Source organism: Hordeum vulgare, chromosome 2H (genome assembly GCF_904849725.1).
Source record: "Hordeum vulgare subsp. vulgare chromosome 2H, MorexV3_pseudomolecules_assembly, whole genome shotgun sequence".
In the NCBI taxonomy this organism is placed as follows: domain Eukaryota; kingdom Viridiplantae; phylum Streptophyta; class Magnoliopsida; order Poales; family Poaceae; genus Hordeum; species Hordeum vulgare.
Window position 1 is genome coordinate 331681069 of NC_058519.1, and position 6000 is coordinate 331687068.

Sequence of the window (6000 nt, forward strand, 5' to 3'; positions counted from 1 at the left end):
ACCCCCTGCTTTTCAGTGGCGCAGCTTGCCAGCTGGGCTAGTATGTCTGGCTTGACCAGTGGGGTGGCTCGACTCTTTTGACTCCATCCTACGCTGGGCTGGGCCCACGAAACAGGGACACACACACGCACACACTGCACAACCACCGGCAGCGACGACAGAGGGCACAAAGCCACGACGACGCTACACTGGTGACCCAAAAGCGCCGCGAAAGGCACACAACTACCGCAACATCCTTTTGCATAAACGCACGCACTCCTGGCACATAACGCTCAAGGGATCGACGCCGGCGACATGAAATAGAGGTGGCGACGACGAGCTTGACTAGCTGGCCACGGCGGGGCAAACTACTAGATGACGGTGAAAATGGAACCACGTGCCAAAGGGAAAACCCTACGTGATTCTACTCTCGAATGGTAGGGACGAAACACTCGCTGGAGACGAGGTTCGATGGCGGCGCGCTCAGGCTTGAAGACGACGACCAACAGAGAGCGTAATCGAGGGGGAAAAGCTACTTGGGACGCACAGATTCTCACGAGGAGGGGCTGGGTGTAGGAGATCAGGATCCAGGAAACCAGGACGACGCGCTACGGTGAATTGTTGGACGGAGACGAGCTCCTGTCGAGGAAGAAGAACAACAATTGCTTCTGGCCTTGACGCCCCTCGAAGAAGCAGAGGACGTCGTGGAAGCAGCATGAATGGGTGCATCTCCTGGATGCTCTACTCCTTCTTGGGGTCGCCGGAGGTATTGCTGGCGATGACGAGCTCGCTGGCACTCTCTAGACAGGGCGAAGCGGGTGGATCTACAGGGGCTAGCTCACCTGGTGGCGGCAGAGAGGGGAAGATGGAACCCTAGGAGGCCCGAACACCGAGGGGGTTAAATAGGGGAGCTAGGCTCCTCGCTGGCTGCCACGGTGACTCGGCAATGCCGGTGTGGTGTTTTTACCATGAGAGAGGCGGGGGCGAAGAAGATGAAAGAGATGGCTTCGGTCGCCGGCATGTGGGCCACTCACCCTGTCCACGCTGGAAAGGTACATGCGCAGGAGAGGCTGGATGCAGGCTGCGCGCGAGATGGACCCCTGGCACTGCTGCTACTGGGTTGCATTGCTACTGCTGCTATTGGGCTGCACTATCGCTTCTGCTACTCGGCTGCACTGCCAGTTACTCAACAGAAAACCTCTCATCTTTTATTTAAAATAAAACATTTTGAGCAAGAAAAAGTACTAGAGAAAAAGAGAGGATTTAAGTATGAAGTAAAAAATATATTTGGGCTCCCAAAATCATGCCCTATTTTATAATCACATTGGGCATTTTTTATAAATAAGAAAAATAATGCACTTAATTTAAGATAGCAAGGCGTTTGGGGTTTTTACAAATTGGCACACACACGTTCACAAGGACAACCTTAGTTTTTTTAATTCCATTCATAACATTTACAATCATAGCAACATTTTTAAAGAAGGTGATGGCAAGGTAGAAAATTACCACAGTGCATAACTGAATAAAAGAGAGAGGGGGGTATTTCCAAAGAGTTTGTAGGGAGGTGTTTCACTCATGAACAAACTACTTGTTGCAAGCACATCATCACAACATCAACTCCACTCCACCACAACATGAGCAACAAGGAGAAATGAATGCCAGGATGATATGATGCTATGATGCAAGTGAAAGTCATGAAACACCAAATCTTAATAAGAGAAAGCAAGGTTGACATGACATACAAGGTTAAACATGCAATTAATTCAGGGATTGCACTTGGGTTATTACAGCTCTCCCGCACTACAAGAGGATCTTGCCCCGAGATCTAGGATTGAAAGAACTCGGGATATTCGGAGCGGAGAAGGTCCTTGCATTCCCATGTGGCTTCTTTATCGAAATGGTGTGACCAATTAACTATGAGGACTTTGATAGACTTGTCGTAAGTCTTGCGCTCGTCCTCTTCAAGAATAGCAGCTCGATGCTCATGATAAGAAAGGTCTTCTTTAAGATCACTGTCTTGGAAATCAACGGTGCTCTCAGGAGTCTTGAAACACTTCCGGAGCTGAGATACATGAAAGACAACATGCACATTGGTGAAATTTGAAGGGATCTCGAGTTGATAGGCAAGGTTGCACCTTTTGGCAACAATCTTTAAAGGACCCACAAAACATCATGCATGCTTCCCTTTGATGCCAAATCGCCGAGTCCCCTTCATGGGAGATACCCGAAGATAGACAAATTCATCGATGTGGAATACCAAGTCCCGTTGCCTGCTATCATAGTAACTCTTCTGACGAGACTGAGCAGCTTTGAGATATTCATGAATGACACGACACATTTCTTCTACTTTAGTGATCATGTCATTCGGAAGGATTTGACGCTCACCGGTTTCACACCAATTCAGCGGGATCCAGCACTTCCTACCATAATCTCAAATGGGGCCTTGCCTGAAATTTCTTGGAAACTATTGTTGTAGGAGAATTCAGCAAACGGGACGCACACTTCCCACTTCATGCCGAAAGACATAACACATGCTCTAAGCATGTCTTCGGGAATTTGATTCACTCTCTCCATGTGACCACTTGTGTGAGGATGGAAGGTTGTACTAAAACGAACCTTAGTGTCCATTGCAGTTTGGAAGGAATCCCAGAACTTGGAAGTGAAGATGCTTCCTCGGTCTCAAGATATAAGCTTAGGAACCATGTGCAAAGAAACTATCCTTGAAGTGTACAGCTTTGCCAGCTGAGCTGCCAAAATAGATTCTTTGCCCAGAAGGAAGTGGGCAACTTGAGTCAGGTTGTCGATGACCACAAATATGGCATCGTTGCCTCTCTTGGACTTAGGAAACCCAGTGAAAAAATACAACTAAATATGATCGAATTTCCACTCGGATATAGGCAAAGGATGAAGAAGACTTGTTGGACGTTGTTGTTCCACCTTCACTCTCCGACACAAATCACACTCGTTCACAAACTGAGCAATCTCACGTTTCATGCAAGTCCACCAGAAGGTTTGCTTGAGATCCTGACACATCTCAGAACTGTCTGGATGTATCGAGAGGAGAGAATTGTGGGCTTCGTCCATGATAACTTTTCTAAGCTCTCCTTTTGGAACCACAAGACGATCCTCGAAGAACAAATTGTCTTTGTCAACAACACGGAAGCACTTATACTTGGAATGCTCTTTGCCAAGCCTATCTTCACTTTCCTAACCATAGTATAAAGAAGTTGAGCTTGGTGGACTTGGTATTCCAAGGTTGGAGACATTTGAAGGTTGGAAAGAAATCCTTGAGAAACTACTTGAAGGTTAAGATTCTGTTGAGTGAATATATATTTCAAACACTTGTGGTCGGTGTAGACTTCAACTTGTCTTCCAAACAAGAGGTGTCTCCAAGTAACCAAAGCATGGATAATTGTCGCCAACTCAAGATCGTGAGTGGGGTAGTTCTTCTCACTTGGCTTCAACTAACGAGAGGTATAAGCTACCACTTTTTGTCTTGTATAATAACACCACCAAGACCTTACAAAGATGCATCACAGAAAACTTGGAATGGCTTGGAATCACCGGGAGGAGTTAGAACTGGAGCTGAGGTGAGCTTCTCCTTGAGTGTATTGAAAGTCAAATCACACTCGGGAGTCCAAACATATTTTATGCTCTTCTGAAGAAGGTTTGACACATGCTTAGCAATCTTGGAGAACTTCTGCATGAATATTTTGCAATAGCTTGCAAGCCCGAGAAAGCTTCGAAGCTGCTTGACATTCTGAGGAGTCTCCCACTTACAATGGCTTGAACCTTTTGAGGTTCCACCTTGATGCCCTCTGAAAAGATGATATGCCCAAGGTACACCACTTGATTGAGCCAAAATTCACATTTAGAGAACTTTGCGTAGAACCGATGCTCTTTTAGCTCGTCAAGCACAAGTCGGAGATGTTCCGCATGTTCTTCCTCAGTCTTTGAGAAGACTGGAGTATCATAAAGATACACCAAGACGAAATCATTCTTGAATGGAGAGAAGACATAGTTTATCATGTGAGATAAAGTTGGAGGAGCATTTGCAAGATCAAAGGACATCACCGTGTACTCATAAGATCCAAAGCTTGTCGTGAATGCAGTCTTGGGAATATCTTTTCCACGAATACAGATTTGATGATAGCCCATCCGAAGGTCGAGCTTTGAGAAAACATTGGCCCCTTTCAATTGCTCACACAACTTGTTGATGTTGGGAAGTGGATACTTTTCCAATTTGTCTTCTTGTTCAATGGACGGTAATCGATGCAAATCCGGTTCGCGTCATCTTTCTTCTTGACAAAAAGAACACCACAACCCCAAGGTGAAGAACTTGGTCTGATCAAACCCAAATGTTCTTGTCCATCTAGTTGCTTCTTCAACTCCTTCAGCTCTTCTAGGCTAAGTTTATAAAGACACTTGGAAATCAGTTCAGTTCTAGGCTCGAGTTCAATCACAGAGTCTACTAGTCAGTGAGGAGGAATTCCTGGCAATTCTTCTGGAAAGACATATTCATACTCACAAACGACATGAACTTGAGATATGGCTGAGATTTCACCCTTCTCATTGAGAGAAAATAAACGAATCGTGTCATAGCGAGCCGCAAAACTGATCACATCTTGAGAAGGATGAGTCAATTTGACTTCTTTGTCTACACAATCAATGTACGCCTTGTTCATCACAAGAAAATCCATGCCAAGAATTAGATCAATATCGGAATTGTCGAGCACATAAGGAGAAGCCAGGAAGGAATGATTGCCCAACTTGATAGACACATCTAGAATCACTAATGTAGTCTTCATTACCAAACCCATAGAAACCACACCCAGTGGTCTGCCCAACATTTCGGAATTGAAATCATGCTTAAGGGAAAATGGTCTAGACATGAAACAGTGCGATGCACCTGAATCGAACAAAACTCTTTCAGGAAAAGAATTAACCAAAAGATTACCCATGATCACTTATGGAGACTCTTCTGCTTGAGCTGAGTTAACCATGTTCACTCTTGATGTCTTGGGACTATGCTTCACCATTGGATTGCCTTCAGGCTTGATTGGGGGAGGAGGAGGAAGACACCGTTGGTTGGTACACTTGTTGGAGTAGTGACCCTTTTGACCACACTTGTGACAAGTAACCTCTAAGAGGGGGCGGAAGTGAGCTGGAGGAGCTCCTGACTTAGGCACTTGAGGCTTCTGCTAGAATACTGGGTTGGGTGGGTGGGAAGATCCACGACCACCGTTTTGCTTGAGCTGCTGAGGAGGAAGAGGTGGAGGGGGGGAAGGAACCCAACACTTCTGCTGCTTAGGAACAATCTCAGACGAGGATGAAGACGGATGTGAGTCTCTGAACCGCTTCCTTGAATTCTCGACCCTGAGTAGATCTCACTCAGCCTTAAGAGCCAAGTTACATAACTCATCAAACTCAGGGGGCTCATGCAGGTCAAGAGCAAGCTGAAGATCTTCCTTGAGACCACCTCTGAACTGATAAATCTTGCTCTTGTCATCAGGAACATCCAACTCCGCATAGCAGGGAAGGTTCTGGAAGTCGATGTTATACAGATAGATAGGCGAGCTTCCTTTGCTTGATATTCCTGAACTTCTCACGCATACCCTCGGCAAAGCTTGAAGGAATATGATGAGCTCTGAAGTCACGGCGAAAGACATCCCAACTGATCCAATAGCCACCACTGGAATCCTTGAGCTTCTGCCACCACTTTGTTGTCTGGCTTTTCAGCTGGAAAGTGGCAAATCTTACATAGTCCTCAGGCCTGACATTGCTCCACTCGAGATGCTTGTTCATGTCATGGAGCCAATCGTCCGCATCAAAAGGCTCACTACAACATGTGAAGGACTTGGGCTAATTTGCAAGGAACTGATTTAGAGAAGCTAACTATGACTGGTTCTTGAAATTCCCATGTTGGCCTTGATTCCTTTCTTGCATCATCTAAAGCACCATCTGAGTGTTTGCATTGGCCGCGGCCATCATAGCTTGCCACGCCACTTGCGAAGGAGGAAG

The 6000-nt window shown here is 45.9% G+C and overlaps 1 pseudogene; it reads right to left on the reverse strand.

Annotated features, from left to right (window-relative positions):
- LOC123426976 overlaps positions 1–5648 on the reverse strand; it is a 35329-nt pseudogene extending 29681 nt beyond the window's left edge.
- Between the last annotated feature and the right edge of the window lie 352 nt (positions 5649–6000).